Here is a 21781-nt window from a genome sequence, read left to right as displayed (position 1 = left end):
CTGGGCTGGTAGTCTTGGTTCTATAAGAGAGCAGGCTGAGCAAGCCAGTGGAAGCAAGCCAGTAAGGAACATCCCTCCATGGCCTCTGCATCAGCTCCTGCTTCCTGACCTGCTTGAGTTCCAGTCCTGACTACCTTTGGTGATGAACAGCAATGTGGAAGAGTAAGGTGAATAAACCCTTTCCTCCCGAAGTGCTTCTTGGTCATGATGTTTGTGCGGGAATAGAAACCCTAACTAGGACAACCGGGTAGGGCATCTATCATAATGAGACTGTATCTTACTAGTCAGCTTTAAACACACTAATATGTTTTAGCTCTCTTTACAAATGAAAAAACTGGGCCCTCCTCAAAAAACAAACAAACCAACAAACTGTGCTTGCTAACATGCACACACATTGGTTTTGATACCTAGACAGAGTAAGAAAGCCAAAAACATCTCTTATGGGGATTACATTATGCTTACATTAAACATACACAGGTCTTGCCTTACAGAATTTCCATTATGACTCTACATCTATAGTTCACCACAATCAGCTAATTAAACAATAACATATAGTCTATGGAGCCATGACACCCTGAATTCTCACACTGTATAATCTCCCACAGGGAGGAAAATAAGACTTGGGTCCTGGTACCTCATTACTTCTCAACGTAATTACAAAATTCTGCAGTGACTAGTTTAAACTTCCAATTTATCACAGATTGTGGCATGCATAACAAGGCACCCTCCAGGGCCACTGTTTTCATTGTGCAGCTCAAAAGACTCTACTCACCTCATTAGGTCAGCTCTTCTGCTTTGCCATCAGGACCCTATCTCTAATCCTAGTCTATCTAGTCTACTCTCTACAAATCTTCAAGCTTTCTAATACTAGGAAGGTCTAGTCCAAATCTTTCTCTTATTCATTCAAAAACATTAAAGGACTACAACGAATCAGTAACTGCAAACAGTAAGACAAACAGAAGGTATGCCATAAGAATATTTAAAAAAATTGAGCATTGGGCCTATTTTTTCTAGTTGGTGAGTTATAAAATAATACTTAAGACAATGAAAGAGCCGGGCGTGGTGGCGCACGCCTTTAATCCCAGCACTCGGGAGGCAGAGGCAGGCGGATTTCTGAGTTCGAGGCCAGCCTGGTCTACANGAGGCCAGCCTGGTCTACAAAGTGAGCTCCAGGACAGCCAGGGCTATACAGAGAAACCCTGTCTCGAAAAACCAAAAAAAAAAAAAAAAAAGAAAGATTCTGAGAAATTCTATGAGTGAAATAAACAGACTGGGGTAATAAAGTAGTTAGGCAAGGCAGAAGAATGCACCCTTTAAAGAAGATGGGTAAAAAAAAAAAGGGGGCCTTTCTGAATCAGGACACTTGAGGATGCTACGGAACACACAGAGCCAGCTCTTTGCTTTGCTGGCTGAACATTCAGGTCACAAAAGAATAGCAGTCTCTTAAAGCCCCAAGGCCAAAGAGGGCTTCCCTGGTCAGAAAGAGAAAGAAGACCATTGGTGGTTGAAGACAATGGCCAAGAGGATGAGTAGGTAGAATGAGGTTGGGAAAGAAATAATGCCCTGTAAGAGATTCTTCCCATGGGAACCCCAGGTCTAGCAGAGAACCTGGCTCTTACATTTGCAGCTAGGTACTTCTGCCCTCAGGTTCCTTCTGGAATGAAAATGTCATGGAGAGAGATTTACTGATAGGCATGTGCTCTATGGGTCTCGAGAGGTAGGTGGTAGAATAGATGGATAAATAGTTGGAGGGCTGGATAGATGTATGGGTGGGAAGAAAAAGAAACCCAGCAGGAGTGGCAGTGCTCCAGAGGGGTGGTGCGGACTGTGGGGACTGTGCTTGCATAATGGCTTAGCTCTGTGTTGTGGCACAGCCCCGGGGGAAGATGCAGCTCCTCTAGCCTGGTGGTAGCCTGGCTGTAGCAGTTGTGGAGAACCTCTCAATGGAAGCTTTGTTGATGTGCAGCCCCTGGATAATGTTCCTCGTGTAACATCTGCCTGTCACTATAGTCTAACATCTCATTGTGTCTTGGACCCAGTGAGTGTCTGGGCAGGATGCTGCTGCCCAGGGAGATGTGTTGCTGCCAGACATCCAGGAATGATGGTGGCCTCAAGGACCCTGCACCCATGACTTCTCCACTGGACATGAGCAGCATCCCCTGGAAGCCAGAGATTCCAGAACACACATACCAGCAGCACCTCTTCAAGGAGAGGAAGGAGAAGCCATTGCTACCTTTCTACTGTGAGACAACTCCATCAGTAGCCACTGACAGTGTGGAACAATTAAGCTACCCACATCATCATGAATTATCTTAACACAAAACTGGCCTAGGAGAGCATTTGGCATTTTGAAAACCAGACAGGACTGAGAGATACTTGGCTATACACAGCACAAGGGCCTTTCCACTGAGAAGACCAAGTAGCTGTGAAGGGCAAAAACCACTCCATGAGTTAAAGCTGCAAAGTGGTCACTCTACCACACAAAACACCCCTCACTCATCCAATAAACAGAAGTTCACAGGATGCTTCATCTCTGCTTCCTCCCCAGTCTGATCTGGCCCAAATCCTAAGTGATAAGAACTCATTAGGTAAGCCAGGAGTGGTGGCGCACGCCTTTAATCCCAGCATTCGGGAGGCAGAGGCAGGTGGATTTCTGAGTTCAAGGACAGCCTGGTCTACAAAGTGAGTTCCAGGACAGCCAGGGCTACACAAAGAAACCCTGTCTCTAAAAACCAAACAAACAAACAAAAAAGAACTCATCAGGTAAACAGAGCCCCTTTGGACCAAGACTGATCTGTAAGTTTATGTTAAACTGGAGGTTTTGCTAGCTACCCCTACAAAGGAGCCCAGAGGCTGAGAGATGTCCAGGCCACCTGAGTAGCTGAAGATCCAGAAACCTCAAATTGCCCAGAAGGATGTCCCAGTGATAGAAGGCAAAAAGCACACACTGTGAACCCATAAGCTCAGCCCCCATGGCTTGAGTATGTTCATGCTCATTGCTTTCTAGAAGGCATTGAGCAGTCCCAGCGACTCTACCGATTAACCTCGGCTCTGAAATAGGGACACAGTATTTTTAAGTAAAGGCTTGAGTGACATCCTGCAAAGCAATTATCCTTTGTGAATGAAACTGTGTGCTGAATGAAAAAATGTTAGCTATGCTGTTTGGGGGACCTTGTGACCTATTTTGTATCTTTTGTCCTAGAGAGGGACATTAAGCCTTGCCTCCTGAGTAAATAATGCTTACACAGTTCCCAAACCTAGACGTCTTGATTCTTTTCCCATGACCATCATAAGCATCAACAGAGATATGTACCTATTAACCTGCACAGCTGTGTCCTCCTGATGTTTTCTAGCCTTGTCAGCAGGACTGACCCTATCTGAGAGCCGGGTATACTTAACAGCCAGACTCGGTAGGACCCTGGCTCTACACACTGAAGCTAGAGTCTGTGTGTTTTTTATTAACCTGATAGGCCTCTGCAGTTGGTGCCTTGCTATTAAATGTCACAGAACAAATACTAATCTCTCAGGACCTCTCTTGCAAATGAAGTTAGCTTAACTTCAATTTGGTCAGAAACTTCCTATGGGAAAAAGCCGAGTCTACGAAGTCCATATTGATAAATACATCCTAACTGGGCTTGTTGTGCTTTTGTGTTCTTTATTCCTAGAGCTTGAAGCTCATTTGTGCTAGGTATGGGCTCACTAAGCACCTGTAGGTACTAGATAGATATTCTTAAGGGTAAAGGTGGCAGATACGTAGGTAAACTTGAGGTTCACTTGAAATCACCTTATTTTGATTTCCTTATTTAGATCAAGGCCTGGGATTTTGGTTTGTGAGAAGAAGAAGAAAAAAAATTCAGATCTTTTCTATATCAAAAACATTTTCCACCAAATGAGCTGCATGCTTTAGGTTACACATCTTACTGAGGACAGAAAATAAGCAAATGCCTTTTTTTCTTTTTCCTTGCTGTGAACAGGCCTGCTGTTTTGAACACTGTCACAAATGCTTGCTGGATTTTGTTTGAGGCAGTAATATGTTTAGTTAATGAGCTAACCTCACTAAGAAGCCCCGGAGTCAGGGCTATACAGAGAAACCTGTCTCGAAACCCCCCCCCCCAAAAAAAAAAACGAAGAAGCAGCCCTGGAGTCTAAAATTGTCATAAAAATTAATCTATCTGTGTTATCTTCTATATTGACAATAGAATCCTTGCTACTGCCTCGGAGGGAAGGAGGGATGGGAGGGAGGAACACACACACACACATAGAAACACACAGAGAGACAGAGACAGAGAGAGAGGTCAGCTGGGGTTGAGCATGGTAGCACATGCCTATCATACCAGAGCTAGAAGCCATGAGATCAGGAACTCAAAGTCTCAAGGTCCTCTTTGACTTCACACATGGGTTCAAGGCCAGCACGTCAAGCATGAGACCCTGTTTCACACACACACACAAAGAACAAAAGACAAGACAAAAAAAGAAAAAAGAAGGAAAAGGAAAGGAAAGAGAAACCAGCCAGGCCTAGAGACACACACAACACTCAGAAGATAGAATCAGGAGCACCAGAAGTTCAGAGTTCGGGGCTGGCGAGATGGCTCAGTGGTTAAGAGCGCCGACTGCTCTTCCGAAGGTCCTGTGTTCAAATCCCAGCAACCACATGGTGGCTCACAACCATCCATAATGAAATCTGATGCCCTCTTCTGGAGTGTCTGAAGACAGCTACACTGTACTTACATATAGTAAATAAATAAATCTTAAAAAAAAAAAAAAGAAGAAGTTCAGAGTTCAAGGCCAGACTAATGCATAAGGCCTTGTCTAAGTAAGACTCAAAGAAGAGCCGGGCGTGGTGGCGCACGCCTTTAATCCCAGCACTCGGGAGGCAGAGGCAGGCGGATTTCTGAGTTCGAGGCCAGCCTGGTCTACAAAGTGAGTGCCAGGACAGCCAGGGCTACACAGAGAAACCCTGTCTCGAAAAANNAAAAAAAAAAAAAAAAAAAAAGACTCAAAGAAGATGTCAGATGGATGGAGCAAGGCCTCATGGTTCCCACCCATAATTCCAGTACTCAGGAGACTATTGCAGGAGGGTTTTGACAGGTTTGGATTCTAGTATAAAGTACGGTACCAGCTGGTCCTGACTGCCACAGAATTTAGTTTCAAGCTCTGTGGGGTGCTAGAGTAATGACCAAGTCTCAAGAATGTTTAAACTTCAAGGCTGAACCTGTGTCCGCTTCCAGCCAGCCTCTCTGGCAGTACAAAATCTCCATGATAAATCATTTACCTGTTTCTTCAGCTACAAGCTACTTTTAAAGCACCGACTTTTTAGAAGATCCATTTTTAATTATGTTTAGGCATGTGTGTTTATATGTGGGTATGTACACACGAGTGCAACTGCCACTAGAGGTCAGAGGCACTAGATCCTGTGGAGCTGAAGTTACAAATGGTTCTGACACGGGTGCTAGGAACCAAATTCAGGTCCTATGGAAGAGCAGCAAGTACTCTTAACTACTGAGTCATATTTCTTCATTCCCTATATATTTTGTTTAGTTTCATATAATAACTACCTATCAAGAAAATGTGTGTGTGTGTGTGTGTGCCATGAGCATGCAGAAATCAGAAGAGAATAAGAGTGTTTGAGCCTGAAGAGACCAGGAGAGAGCATTGGAGCCTTCAGAGGTCAGAGGAGGACATTGAAGCCTGCAGAGACCAGAGGATGGCACTGGAGCCTTCAGAGATGAGAGGAGGACATCAGATCCCCTGGTACTGATATTTACAGTTGGTTGTGAGTGTGAGCTGCCATAGGGATGCTGGGATCTGAGGAACTGATCCCAGATACTCTTCAAAAGCATCAAGTGCTCATGAACACCAATCCATCTCTCCAACCCTAGGATTTGATTTGGAGTCTTTTGTTTTTAAATGATGTAACATATATTTTCTTTAGGGTGTATCTTGAAACTTTTGGTGATCTTCTTGCCTTTGCCTCCTACGTACTGGGATCATAGGACCATCCTACCGTGCCTGGCTGCATAATGCTAGGTGTATAACATAGACCTCCAATCATATTAAGGCTTATTTTAAGAATACTAAGTTATTTAGAACTAGGCTCAGAAACTCAACCTGATTGGTGTATCTTGGATTAATCATACATGGTTGCTGCTGGACTCTGCCTCCACCCCAGTAAGACTTCTAAAAACAAAAGCCCTAGCATGTTCATTCACAGAGCAGGAAAATGCTTAAATATGGCTTAGTGCTTATTTTATTTTCTCTGGGCATGCTTACTCTGGACATTGAGGAATAGGGAACAGACAATGTGGGGGCAGAGACCAGGATAAAAGGAATGGCTTTAAAGACTCATGGGGACATATGACACGGGAGTGCAGTGAGGTGTTTCTTGGCTTCTGGGACGACTTCTCTCTGGAAGCCTGTTCTAGAATGAGCTCACCTGCTCCCAGATGAACTCAGTAAAGCTCAGTGCCTGGCAAATTTGTCAAGCACTGGCTCTCTTTGTGCCTCAGGGATTCTCAGTGCACTCTGGAATCTGAGAATCTGCTAAAGCTGCCTGCACACATGGTAAGAACCCATATGGATAAGGTAGAGACAACAAAGCCAGACATGGCACATCGTACTGTGGTCCCAGGGCCTGGGAGACCAAGAAACTAACAAGAAGGGACCATTCCTACGCCTAGTCTCTATCTTGGCCTGGATATTGGTCACACAGGTTGTGTTTGGCTTTTTATAACGCCAGCTTTGCTCTCCCGTGTACCTTTCTGTAGGTGATTGTATTGACTACAACTGCGAGCGCCGCATCGTTTCTGAAACAATAGTCAGGCATTTTATGACTGTGAAGTCAGGACTCTGACTTAACCCTGTCCTCTTGCACAGGGCTGCTATTGCGGCATCAGCAGGGATCGTGCGCCTTCTGAGAAAGCTCAATTGGGGAAGAGGCCTTGTGCTGTTTGATCCACTTGTCACTGAGCCACGGGGAGAGCCCAGACTGCACATCGTTTCTAATATGTCTATGAGCATGTTTTCAAAAGGGGTTAGCATTAGAAGACTGCCTTCCCTGTGGCTGGGTTTTACCTAGTCCTTCAAAGGCTTCATAGGCAAGGAAAGGAACAATCCGCATTTCTGCTGCTTGCCTGCCTGCTGGATCTGAGATACCAGTCTTCCTTGGCCCTTGGACTGGCATTTACACCAGTGGCTCTCTTCTTGGTTTACAGGCCTTTGGGATACAGACAGTGTTAACTTGTGTAAGTTTCCAGCTTGCAGCCAGCCGGGTAGGGTGACTTTTTCACCTCTATATTAAACAAGATAATTTTTCTTTTTTTTTTTTTTTNTTTTTTTTTGGTTTTTCGAGACAGGGTTTCTCTGTATAGCCCTGGCTGTCCTGGAACTCACTTTGTAGACCAGGCTGGCCTCGAACTCAGAAATCCGCCTGCCTCTGCCTCCCGAGTGCTGGGATTAAAGGTGTGCGCCACCACGCCCGGCTTAAGATAATTTTTCTTAAAGAAAAGGTTTCACATTGCCCAGACTGACCCCAAACTCCTTGTTGTTCCAGAGAATGACTCGGAACCCTTAGTCCTCCTGCCTCTGCCTCCCAAATTGGGATCACAGGTGTTCAACGCCACGCCCAGTATGTGCTGTCTTTGTCATTATCATTATTATCAACTCAATACTGGTTGTGTATGTGCACACGCACACTTGCTTTCCTGTGTACTTAGAGGTATGTAGACAACTTCCTGGAGTGGGTTTCCTTCTACTGTTATGTGAGTTCTTGGAGTTGAACTCAGGTCGTCAGGTTGCTAAGCAAGAGCTTTACCTGATGAGCTATCTCACCAGCTCCACTATTTTATCTTTTTTTGAAGCGGATTCCCACTCTGTAGCCTAGGCCAGTCTGGAACTCATTATATTGCCCAGACTGTCCGCCGCTTCTTGGTGGTCCTCCTGCTTCAATGCCAGTGCTAGGATAATAGGCATGAGCCACCAAGCCAGTATCATCAGTTCCATGTCCCTTGAGAATCCTGACTGATGTAAGCACTTGCAAGCTTATGTGAACACTGACTGCATTCTGTTCCTGGGTGTTGACGAGGGGCGGCCCATAGCTAATGGCCACAGGAGCCTGCTCCACAGGACAGACTGCAATGTGCACTTAGCTCCATAGGACCACGCTGAGAAAGAAGTGCAAATAGCAGAGGAGCCACGTGTCTGTGCCCTAATCTCCCAAGCAGTAGCCCATCGCTTGAGTTCCGGAGTCCCAGGAAAGGGGAGAGGATCCCACAAGGTACCCCAGAAGAGAATCATAACAAGAGGCAGAGCCCACCAAGATCCTTTCAGAAGCAAATGTTGCATGGCGTAAGGTTTAAACAACACAAGGAAGGAGAGTTCAAATTCCTCTCCCACACACACCTCTGCAGACTGTTGAGATCTGCCAGTGTTCCTGGGAGTACTCTCTTTCTGTACGTCTGCTTATGGTAACATAGCGTCACTCACACCAGCAGAGTAAAAGGGCCAGCATACTGCACAGATAAACACTGACAACACTCTCCATAATAAAAGCCACAATTAGTCCAACCTTTTGGCTAGCACCTACTGTGTGCCAGGCAGATGCAGCCACCAGGTGAACTTAGAAAATCAAGCCCTGTAACCTGTAGGCACTATCCTGAGACTCCTTCATAGCCTGAGTGTTACCTCCTCTCCCCGTGGTTTGCCTGAGTACACACATACCTTAAAATAATAATAATAAACAAAAGTTACTTCATTTGTCTTGTATAAAGGCCTTTATGTGGTAGCTACAATTGGAGCCCGGGTCCTCTGAGCAGAGACTGGTGTGGGTTTTCACAAGAAGGTCAGTGAATCCCTGATAGGGAGACTTGGTGAATACAGTCTTTTGCCAGAGGTCAGGGGTTAGGTAGCTGCAGGTTTTGAAGATGGCATCAAAGGTGGCCTTGGCAAAGCTACCCATGGTGGCAGTGCAGCCCCTGGCTGATGTGTAGCCATCATCAATACCAGCCATCAGCAGCAGATTCTTGGGCACACAGGCAGGGCGATGCCAGTGCCTCTGAGGCACAGATGAGATCCACCTGCATAGAGTCAAAGTAGCTTACCACCTTACACAGAACAGTGTGGGGCTTGCCAGTCTTGTATCCCCACCCCCATACCCTGTAGGCTCCCCACACAGGGACAATGAAAAGGAAAGCTTGGCCAAGAATATGCACCCTTAGATAGTGTTGGGAGCTATTAAGACAACACTATTGTCCTGATCTCTGAATTGGGCCTCTCCCCCCCCCCCCCGAGAAGAAAAGGGGGTCAAAAGCGGGCCACCGATGCACCGCTCCGAGAACAACCACAGATTGTTCCAGCCCTAAGTCAGCGCCAGATGTCCTGACCACAAGATGTACCCTGATACCACCAAGTTCCTGCTTCCCTGTGTAGTGGCCAAAAGAAAAATTTCCGCTGCCCCATCCCTCCTGCTGAGAAGTACTTCCTCCTTTGCTTGTACATTTCTGCTGCCCCATCCCTCCTGCTGAGAAGTACTTCCTCTTTTGCTTGTGCATTTCTGCTGCCCCATCCCTCCTGCTGAGAAGTACTTCCTCCTTTGCTTGTGCATTTCCGAGCCCCATTCCTCCTGCTGAGAAGTACTTCCCCTTTTGCTTGTGCATTTAAGCCTTGAGCCTTGCTAATACAGTGACACCTTGATGCTAATCAGACTGGTTCCCTGTCATTCTCCCACTTGGTGTCCATCTCTCCCTCCCCCAATTTGGTTCTTAGGCGAAGGTTCCCTCGAGACCCTCAAATAACTGGACCTGCTGGATGGGTCAGGATAGCAGTGGCTACCACCTTGGAGCAGTTGGCACCAAGACCAACAAATGTTGTAGTCCTCAATAGCCACCAAAGGACTTAAACCTGGTCCACTGGCAGCCCGAGTCTGCTCCTGCACAAGTGGAGTCTATAGAACCTCACTCTTTAGGGATGTGCCCAAGGAAAGCCAATAATCTTGGATTCCTAATTGGGCAGGAAGAACAAGATGAGTTCCTCCAGGGACTTGAACTCCATATCCTTGACCAGGATCCACTCCTTATCTTTGGCTTTACCTCCACAAGCCCCTCATCCTGGTCCACCAGGCCCTCTCTCTGCACTGGCATCAGCTGGGTGTTTTCCCAAAGAAGAAGCCACACAAGTACTTCTGTAATGTCTTGTGTGGCACAGTCTCATCTCAAACTCCTGGGTTCAAGTAAGCCTTCCAACTAAGTCTGTAGGCATGCACCACCACGCACAATGTGACTGCTGTGACAACATAGCCTTTTTTAAAAAAATCTTTTTTTTTTTTTTTGTTCACATGTGGAGTGGGGAGCAGATGTATTCCATGCTACCTGTGTGCATTGTAGGACAACCTGCAGGAGTAGCTTTTCATCATGTGTTGCTTGGGAACTCAACTCAGGCCACCAGGCTTGGCAACAGGCACCTTTACTCCCTCTTGCAGGCCTTCAGGGTGGTGTTTGTTTGCTTACTTCTAGATTTACCTAGTTTGTATATATATATATGAGTGTTTTGCCTGCAGATGTTTTAAACTTGACTTTTTGAACAGAGGGTCTAGAAAGATGCCATACCTTCCACTGAGCCTTCTGCAAGGTTGGTTTACTGATTAAAACTTCAATGATGGCACTGGGGAGGTGGGTCAGCAGTTAAGAGCACTTGCTGCACTTGGAGAGGACCTGGGTTTAGTTCTTATTGCCCACATGGTGGCTCACAACCATCTAGAACTCCAGTTCTACGGGATCTGACACCATCATCTTGGCATCTTTGGGAACCAGGCACAAAGGTGGTGCACATACAGGCAAACACTCATTCACATAAAAAGTAAATAAATCTTTTTATAAAAGATTTATTTATTTATTATATGTAAGTACACTGTAGCTGTCTTCAGACACTCCAGAAGAAGGCGTCAGATCTCATTACGGATGGTTTTGAGCCACCATGTGGTTGCTGGGATTTGAACTCAATACCTTCAGAAGAGCAGTCAGTGCTCTTACCTGCTGAGCCATCTCACCAGCCCAATAAATCATTTTTAAAGAAAAACTTAAATGATTTTGCAGAGGCTGTAGTGTTGCAAGTTCAGAGCCTAATTACAGTTTATCTTGACCTGTCTTTAGCTTCCTGAATAGAGATCACTTGCTTACCTCTGTATCTGAACTAAAATTTGTACGTCTATCAGGGGAAGAACAAACAAACAAACAAAACAAAAACCATTTAAAATGTATTAACTTAAACCGAGTTTCTACCACCCAAAAAGCTAAGCCTGCCATCAGATAGCATCTGAAACCTATGGCTGAGATGTCCCACCCACTCGATCTTTCCAACATATTTGTGAGATTACCACATCCTAACCACTAAACTACCAGGGAAACTGCCACCAATAATGTATTTGCACGTCCCTCAATGTGTGACCGTCGCTTCTAGTACTATAAAAATTTCATCAAACTATTACCACGTTGGAACATGGAATCTACAGCAACCAGAATCCATGTTCCTGTGGCATAGTCACTCAGAATAAACTATTAGACCTTAGGTTTATTCTCTGGTGCAAATATAAAATAAATAGACAAGTGGAACTGTCAGGGTGGGTGTGGAGGAACATGCATGTGACCCTAGCGCTCAGGAAGAGGATGGAGACAGGAGGGACAGCAGTTTAAGGCCAGCCTCAGCTACTAGTGAGTTTGGGGCCATACATGAGATCCTGTCTCAAAAAAAAGAAAATGGCAGAGGCCTTTAAGCCCAACTCTCAGGAGGCAGAGGCAGCTCTCTCTGAGTTCAAAGCTAGCCTGGTTAGAGAGGGAGTTCTAGGACATCCAAGGCTACACAGAGAAACCCTGCACGAAAACCAACAACAACAACAAGCTATATGCAAACAGCTCTACGTAGAAAAGCCTCCTGTGTGGTCAGTAGGGTGGATTAGTGGGTAATAATATTTCCTATAAAAGCCTGAGGGCTGGAGTTCCATCCCTAGAACCCACGGCAGAAAGAGAGAGCCAACTCTCAAATATCTGCCTCACACAGGCAAACACTAAGTACAGTGAAATTACAAAAGTGCCATGGATCTTTAAATGTAGACTAAGTTTTATCTAGAGAAGAAAGCTCTGTGAAATCCGCCTCGGTCACCGACCAAGCCTGGCCGACATACAGGACGCTTTGAAAACATTTGTAGCATTGAAAGACCCACAACGTGAGGACTCCCCCAAGTTCTGACTCAGGAGAGGCGACACCCCAAAATCACCCACAAGAAACAGTCTTGCTGCAAATTGCAAGAGGATTTTTATTCAAGAGCGCTCTCGGGCCCATGGTAGAGGACCATGGCGCCCCGAGTAGCTGAGTAAGGGGGTATTTAAAGGAAGAAACCACAACTCAAGGAGGTGGGGAGGGCGTTGTTGGAAAATACCAAAAATACCAGTTAAGAGTCACAAGGAAGTGTAAAGTCACTAATGTCACAAGGAATACCTGGTAATTGTGAGGGTTATTTCTCAAGACAGTTTCTAAGAGCCCCTAAAGATAGCACATTTGCATTGCAGGTTCCAGCAATGGTCAGGGTGGGTCAGGGTGACTTTCTTTGAATGAACACTCTTTGAACCCAGGAAGCAGGTGGGTGGAGGAAGGAATGTCGCTATCTGTTTTATGACCAGCACCTGGAGCACTAAGCCACAAAGACCACACTCTCAAGCCTGGGCCTAAAAGCCTCAAATTTTGTTTTTACTTTGCTATACTTCTTCAGCATTAACAAACTGAATAACTGATTTCTAAGTGGTAGATCACTGTGGGCTTGCTTTCTGTCCAAGTACATGGTTCCAGTATCCTAATGTCTAATTCTTCTACAGTCAACATGGATTTCTTAGGCAGGAAATACACAGAATGCTTGGGATGTGGCTCAGTGGTGTACTGAAGGCCTTCGGCGGAAGTGGGGGGTGAGGGGGAGATGGGAAAAGGAAGAGTGGAGAAGGGAGGAAAACGTAAGTGGAGAAAATGGAGCCTGGGCTAGGCTTGGGGTACATGCCCTAAACCCCAGCACTTGGGAGTTAGAAGTAGGAGGATCAAGGCTAACCCTGCCTACAAAAAACCCTGTCTCAAAAACAAAGTGGGAGAGTGCCGTAAGGTCATCTTACAGCAGGAGAATCCCAAACCTGGCGCCTGAGTTAAGAAGTACAGAGGATGATTGGGTTCCCAGAATCTCCTTGATCTGATTTGTACATAAGAGAGATGAGAAGTGAGGCGCTGTGTGTGTGTGGGGGGGGGGGGGGGGGGGGTGGACGGTGAGCATGGTCCAGCAGCCTGCCCTTGCACTCCTATGGCTCACAATACATTCTCTGCTGTGGTAAATTTGCTGGGTGGAGAGAGAAGCATGTCCCAGAATAGCTTCGCAAGGACTCTAAATGATTCATAAAGCACACTTCCCGTCCAGCAGAGGCACGGCCAGAGTCTTCGCAGACTCTTTCGGGCTGCTTTGGAGGTGGCCTCGCTGCTGCCCCTGGAATCTTTAGAAGCAAGCCCCCTTTTCTCTAGAAACTGGTGTACTGTTGTGTCAAAATCCATATTCCTTCCAGACTCGGGCTAGCCCAGCCCAGCCCGTGGATGCTGAGGAAGCCAGGAACAGACAAGCAGATTTAGATGCTTCCGTGACCTTGAGGCAGTTAACTCAGCAGGGCTATCATGCGGAGCCCAGCAGAGTTCTGGAATAAAAGAGGCGAGACCTTGGAAGCCTGTTGGAGCCGTACTCTTTCGTTCAGCTTTGGTCACCATAGTGACTTCATTCTGAAGCCGCAACCCTGCTGTTATTTCTTCATATTCATTCATAATAAGACCACCCTTGAGTTCTCCGCCCACTGGGGAAGCAAGTACCAGATGCATTGGAAAACGGGAGGCTAACGCAATGGGGCCTTTAAGCAGTGTGGGCCTAGGATGGTAGGGCGGTCCTCTGCTGGGCAGAGGAGCAAAGGTCAGAACTGGGAGGGAATTCACACGCCTCTGGGTCCCAGCCCCTCTGTTTAGAGGGAGAACAGGACCGACACAGACTTTCAGCTCTGTGGTACAGCCAGGTTGGAAGCAGAAGCCCAGAGCCCTGGCCTCGTTCTCACAGCATTTGGTCACCATGGACACACAGGAACCTTTAGATTGCCTGGCTCTTGGCCTTTTGTGCCAAGCTGGGTTCATATTTAATGGGATTATCACAAGTTTGGCAATCAGATCCTAAGCCTTTCATTAATGGCCTAAACTAGAACTTTTGTAGCCAAAGACCCACATCTGACACAGATTTGCAAGTGAGTTAGCTCATCTCATTTTAAAAATTATAATGCTCTTTAAGAAGGAAAGACCTAGCTGTAGGTCACGATAGTGTAAGCTGCAGGGTCATGGTAGTCCAAGCCTGGACTCTCAACATTAGGGAGGTCTTGGAGGACTAGGAAGTCAAGGTCACCTTTGGCTACTTAGTTGGAGGCTGCTTCGGATACACAAGAGCCTGTCTCAAAAGAAGGTGGGGGGTGTGGGCTAGAGAAACTAAGAGCATAGTGCTGCCATGGGGTTGTGACACACTCCTTGAATCTCAGAACGTGGAAGGCAGAGGCAGGTGGATCTCTGCATTCAAGGCCAGCCTGGTCTACAGAGTGAGTTCCAGAATGGCCAGGGCTACACAGAGAAACCCTATCTCAAAAAAAAAAAAAAAAAAAAAAAAAACCTTTTTCCCATGAGAGTTTGGATCTCCAGAACCCACTTAAATGGCCACTTAATGGGCTCAGGAGGCAGAGATGAGGGTCCCCCAAGCAAGCTGCCTAGCTAGAGTAGCCGTATCAGTGAGCTCTGGGATCAACTGAGAGATGAATAAGGTAGAAAGCAATCAATGAAGACTCCAGAAACCAACCTTGGACCTGCACAGGCACATACACATGCATATTTGCATCTGTGTCCACACTTAAGAGAACACTCGGAGACATACACACTGCACACCCACAACAAACAAGCAAAACCAAACCTGAGACTTAGAGTCAGGATCAAATGGGAGTCCTGACTCTTCAACAGTACATGATCACATACACACACACACACACACACTCACACACTTTTGGGGATGAAAAATAACCAATGTAAAGCTTCCCACAACGTGTGGATTGGAGGGTTTTTGTTTTATTTTTTTCCTTTCTGACAGTCTTTCTATGTAGCCCAGGCTGGCCTTGAACTTGCCATCCCCTTGCCTCTACTTCCTGGATGTGTTATAGCCCTGGCTCTAACCCATTCTTTTTGTTGTGATTTGTCCATTCATTCATTTGGCTTCTGAAACAGCCTCTCCTGTAACCCAGGCTAGCCTTGAACTCCTGGTACTGCTGTCTCAGCCTCCCTAATGCACTGTCACGATGGGCTGCAGGGACATTCCTCACCAGCCATGAGGAATGCCATGCAGCTCATTCATCCAGGCAGGCAGTGACTTCGGAGTCTCTGAGCTATGTGGTCAATTCCTTGCTGACTTACTTTACACATGTTTACTTAACTTTCCTGAGCCCAGGAGACCATGCTTCATACAGTGGCTGTGAAGATTACACAAAGCTGCCTGTGGACAACAGCACTGGGAAGTGGACTTACAGCAGTTTCTATCACTGGAAGACCTGAAAGTGGTTTCTCCCTATAACTACAGGGAGGTCTCCATTCTACTCACCCCGTTGCCTGACCAAACCTACCCCAAGGACAACCAGGAACAAACAGGTGAAAGGTGAGGGGGTGAAAGATACATCTCAAGGCAAGACTAGTGCAAAAGATACTTAACCACCAGCTAAATGCAAATTACAAGGAGACTGTATGGATAGCTACAGAACATCAAAAAGACAAAGGACCCGTTGACTGCACCATTCAAATGAATGGTCTGCATATGCAAATCCATTGAGACTGAGGCTGGGGGAAATTTGGAGATAGTGAATAAGCTAAGGCCTCTTTGGAGGTGATTAATCCATTCTAATCTTCCCTGCAGTAGCGCCTCCTCTCTGATACTCCAGAGTCATTACTTACTAAAATCCCTCTTTGCTACCCTAGACCCAAATGGGGTGGGAAGCTGCTCTTCCCTGGCTCCTACATGATCGGTACTCTGTCGTCTGCTGCTCTCAAGCCTGCATCTTATTCCTTTCTCCAGCATGGTAGTTCTGCTTCTTCTCGGGTCCCCTTGCCCAAGAATCCTTAAGTTCTGCCTCTGTTTCTCTGCCCAACCACTAGCGGCCGGCAACTTTATTTACCAATCAGAACCAACTGGGGGTAGGGACCCTCAGCATCTCAGGTGAGAGATTCTCATGCAATTTTTGGGAACCCAATTAACATAATACAAGCATTAAACCAAATCCACAACAGAGACAGGTACTTAGCTACATCACCAGCCGCCTCCTTACTTTGTGTTTTGAGACAGGGTCTCAGTAAGTTATCTAGGCAGGCCTTGAACTTGTGGTCCCCCTGCCTCAGCTTTCAAAGTAGATAATGCCTGTACCATCACATTATTCCTTGCCCATATGGGCGGTTTGTGAAACTTCTTCCTGCCATCTCCCCTCTATCTTTCTGTTGGGATGAAGAGTAAGTATTAGTTCCCTTCCTGGCAATGAGCTAGTCAGTGCATCAGTTAAGACACATATAGCCAAGTCCCCATAGAGCCATGGACTAAATATGTACTTTTGGTTCAAATCTCTAGGAATTTCCCATATAACATTCTATGTAAACCTGATTGACAGATGAGAAATGAAACCACTCATTGATGGGGCTGTAGGGAACTCACACTCTGCATGTAGACAGTCCCTTGAGTGTCTTCATGAGTTCATGGCTTTCCCTGTGAGAAACTCATCAGCCGTGGAGCCAGCAATTCAGGCAACACAGCTGGCTTGGAACACCCATCTTCCAAAGAGCTCACTCCCAGGTAACAGTGAGGTGTGGGGGATAGGGAAGTTCAAACACAGTAGACAGAAGCACATAGAATCAGCTGGTATTATATCTTCTTTTCTCCAGCGTGGTCATTGTCTCTTGGAGGTCTGCTCTCTTCTGGAGGGAAATGGTGGGGAAGTGGATCTGGGGCAGAGAGGAGGTGGTGGGGCAAAGGTGGGGAACCTGGGAGGAGTAGAGGAAGGGAAAACGGTGGTCAGGATGTATTGTATGAGAAAAGAATCTATTTCCAATAAAAAAATAAATAAAAATAGAAACAACAGAGTTGGGGAAAGAGCTTTTTATTAGGGTTGAAAAAAATGCACATATAGAAAACACATGAAGAGAAAGTCCATCCATGAAGCAGAGGTACGGGGTGGGGTACAGGGCTCCAAAAGCTGTTTGTTTTAAAGCCTTTGAAAGGCTTTCCCCCACCCCTTATTTAGGGTTGGTCAGTTTGAAGACAACCTGGATGGCTGATTGGTCCACAACTGTCTTGTAAACAAGTCCTGGTCTGGCTTTGAACTTCTTGATCCATTTCATCTGCCTGGGACCCCGCTAGTAGGGAAAAATCCACAAGACCTATGGTTTAAACTTTCAGGCTTTTGCCTCAGGTCAGAAAGGTGGGAAAGAAGCCAGTCATCTTGGAAGTTCTCTATCTTTATTACCTAGTCATGGCCCTCTCCATATCCTTCAGCCTATCAGGGAATCGGTCTAACTCCTAGTCTCTCAGTATATGGCCAAGCTTAAATCTGCTAGCTGCCCTGTCACCAAGATCTGAGGCAGTCTGAAGTGGACAGAAGGAGAATCCCTGCACTGGAGATCTGCCTGTTGCTGAAGCGCTGGACTACCAGTGCAAGTAGATCTCACTTGGTACCCATCATCCTTTGCCTTTGGTTTTTCTATTTGTGAAGTAAGGCACGTGGACCAGTTCTGAGATGCCTGGAGCCAGACCTGTGTTCACACACACACACACACACACACACACACACACACACACATCTCTGCCATAGTGGCTGTCACTTACTGATACTATAGGAAGCCTCATAGTCCCTTTGAACTCATAGGTCTCATAGTCTACCACCAACAGATCCAAAGTAGCTCTTAGACACATGTTCAAACCATGTGTCTGAATTGGTTTGTTTCTAAGGCCTACTCAACTCTATTCTGGGTTACTCTGAACCTCTAGGTTTGCAAACACAGTGGGAATGGGAGCTATAAGAACATGGGTATTAGCCAGATCCGGTGGTACCAATCTGTAATGCCAGCTATTAGGAAGCCTAAGTCAGAAAAATCATAGTTCAAATGTGCACAGGCTATATAACTTCAAAACCAACCTGGACTACACGAGCCTGTGGCTCAGTTAGTAAAGTCTGCCCCATAAGAACAGGTACCTGATTCCAATTCTCTGAACCCAACTTACAAAAGAAAAGAGAGTCAGGTGTAGTAATGGGTTTGTAAGCCCAGCATCAGGAAGGCAGAGAAAGATGGTTCCTGGCAGTGTGTTTTATAAAAAGCCAGGACATGTTTGGTAGGGGGCAGTATGGTGAGGTGGGAGGGGTGCCTAGGCAGGCCCATGCTGAGGCATCCTTTCCCCCTGAGGTACCAGGCATAGTGTGGAATAGAGTTTATTTAGGGCATGGGAAGGGAAGTTGAGAAGGGAAGAGAGAGAGGGAGAGAGGCTGGCCAGGAACATGTGCAGAGAGATGGGGAGGGAGAAGGGAAGAGAGAAAAGGGGTTAGGGAGAGAAAAGAGGCAGAGAGGCAGAAGGGCAGAGAGGCCAAACAGTCCCTTTTATAGCCAGGCCTACCTGATTGTTGCTAGGTAACCACTGGGCGGAGCATAGAAGGAATGCTAACACCTGCAAACTTGCTGGCCATCCAATCTAGACTATTTAAGGATTTCTAGGCCACTGAGGGACTCTGTCTTTAAATAGATAAATAAATAAACAACAACAACAACAAAAACCAGGTAGAGCTCTCTTGAGGAGTGACAGGATACCCGAGTTTGTCCTCTGGCCTCCACACATGGCATGGTCACGTGCACACACCCACACAGAAGGCGGGTACGTGGAGATATAGCTCAGTGGTAAGAAGATTTGCCTAGTATGTGAAAGCCATAAATTCAATCCCTAGTTATATAACCCCAGTACCCCCCACACACATACATACATGCATACACACACACACACACACACACACACACAAGAGCAAGGTGTGAAGACACATGGCTGCACTCACACGCTTGTAATCCAAAATACAGATAGGAAGAACAGGGAGTCCACAGTCAGCCTTTGTCTACAAACAAGTTTGAGGCCAGCCTAGGTTACATGAAATTCTGTCTCAAAACAACCACCCCCAACCCCCAAATAACTAAGAGGGGGAAAATAAAATCAAGGGCTAGAGAGTTAGTTCACCAGTGTCCAAGAGGGGGCTCAGAGCTGGCATGACCATTCTATGGTTAAGGGGGAGGTTTTATTCAGACTTGGGAGCGTGGCACCTGGAATCCAGAGCAGAGAGAACAGAGTAACAGACTGGACATGACCAGGGCTATCTGTGAGAGATGGGAGAAGAGACAGAGACAAAGACAGAGAACAGAGAAAACATTAATGAGACTATAGAGAGCAGGGTGGGGGCGGGGCAGAGAGCATCTTGTCCTTATGAAGAAAACAAGGAGGGAAGCCTGGTGAGATCAGAAGGGCTAGGATGCTAGTGTGGACTTTAAAATGTCTAACAGGTACTTGGGATACTGGGAGAGCTTGCAGGCCAGCATGAGCTTTGAAATGCTCATAGGTGCCATAGATAGCCATTGTCCCCTCTGCCAGAGGTGAGGGAAATGGTTCCTGCTGATGGATGAGAACTGCTTTCACAAGTTCCTAAGAGATGCTGGTTTTGTCTAACTACAAGAAATCCTCCTAAAGTCTGAGCTGAGCTCACCGCATCTGCGTTTTGGAGTTTTGGAGTTTCCCTTGGATCTGACAACCTGATAAAGTACGTACTGCTTGTGCAGAAGCCCAGGGTTTGGTCCCCAGCACTCACGATAGGTGTCGAACAAGTACCTGTAACCCAGACTCCAGAGCATCCTTTACCTTTTTCTAGACTCTGGGCAACTGCACTGACTGGCACATAGCTGTGCGCAGACACACATGCATACACCTAATTGAAAAAAAAATTTTTTTTAAATCAGAAAATCTTGGCTAAGCATAGTCGCATGTACCTGTAATCCCAACACACTCTAGAGGTTGAGGAGAGAGGCTCTAAAGCGTGAGGCCAGCCTGAGGTTCCATGATGAAAGTAAGAGAGAAATGTGATATGGACAGGGAGAGAGACAAAAAGGGAGGGGGAGGAAGAGGGAGGGGAGGGAGAGGGAGAAGGAAAAGAGGAGGAGGAGGAAGAGGAGGAGGAGGAGGAAGAGGAGGAGATAAAGGGAGGGAAGGAAGGAAGGGTGGAACAAGGGAGGGTTTGAAACCCAGTAGTGTGTCATTTGTTGTCAAATCTAACCAGGGTGAGTAGTTTCATTTTGAGTTTTTCTTCATCCACCCCCCCACCCCCGCCAAGATGTAATCGGAATACCTCAGCAAGTTACAGGTGGACGTAGATCATCTGTGCAATGCAGCTTTAGCTTGCACGTGGCAAGAGCAAATAGAGCCTACAGAGACACACCCAGCATGGGTAAAGAGAAAGCTGTCCCCTCCCAGCTCATACTACCCTCCCCTATCCACAAACAGGGAAGCTCTACCAAGTGCCTCCTGACTTACACTGTCTAGAGCCCCCTCTTCCTGGGCTGTCCTTTCTGCCAGTTACTGCTTGCTCATCCCTGGCCCTTTTGAAGCTTCCTAGGAGCTGCTCCTGTGTCAGGGGTTCCAGAGTAGACTCACAGTCTTCCCAGCAAGACAAACGTTCCAGAAGGCCACTGTGCTTAACCAGCTGTGACTTCCTCCTCTAATTTCCCCAGTTGGTGTCCATTTAACACCCACAGGCACAGCAAGCTGTTTAGACTAGGCATATTGTTTTCTGGTAGCAGGGCTGTAGCTGGACTGTGTCCCGTTTCTCAGTATAGGTGCCAGAACCATTTTGGGAAAACTCTTATTTATTATCTCCCTAGGCCCTAAGTGTCAAATGAAGGGCTCAAGCACAGATATGGAGTTCAAGACAAGGATTGCATGAAGGATATTTACTTACTAGAGATGCTTTCAGGACCAGTAGCTCTGGGATGAGCCTGGTGTAGCATATGTCTGAAACCCCTGCCTGTGGCAGGTGGAGGCAGGAGACTCGGGAGACATCCTTAGCTAGTCTGAGCTACAGGAGACCCTATGTCAATACAAAGCCAATCTCAATGAACCAGCTCTAGGGAGGAAAGGAAACAATACTGAGCAGAGGGAAAAGTTGAATTTCAGTGTAATTGGTTTTGTTTTTTGGTTTGGTTTGGTTTGGGTTTGGTTTTTTGAGACAGTGTTTCTCTGTATAGCTCTGGCTGTCCTGGAACTCACTCTGTAGACCAGACTGGCCTCAAACTCAGAAATCCACCTGTCTCTGCCTCCCAAGTCCTGGAATTAAAGGCATGTGCCACCACCACCTGGCTTTAGTGTAATTGTAAGAAGGCCCATAGGAAACTGTCTTAGCTAGGGTTTCTATTGTGAAGAGACACCATAACCATGGCAACTCTTATAAAGGGAAGCATTTCTGGAGCTCTGAAACAAAGTTTCAGAGGTTTAGTCTATTATCATCAGGGCAAGAAGCAGGGCAGCATGCAGGCAGACATGGTGCTAGAGAGGTAATTCAGAGTTCTACATCTGGGTAGGCAGGCATCAAGAAGAGCAAGTGAGCCATTAGGCATGGTTTGAGCTTCTGAGACCTCAGTGACACAC

The sequence above is a fragment of the Mus caroli genome, chromosome 11 (genome assembly GCF_900094665.2).
Source record: "Mus caroli chromosome 11, CAROLI_EIJ_v1.1, whole genome shotgun sequence".
In the NCBI taxonomy this organism is placed as follows: Eukaryota; Metazoa; Chordata; class Mammalia; order Rodentia; family Muridae; genus Mus; species Mus caroli.
Note: the sequence above shows the minus strand (reverse complement) of the source record.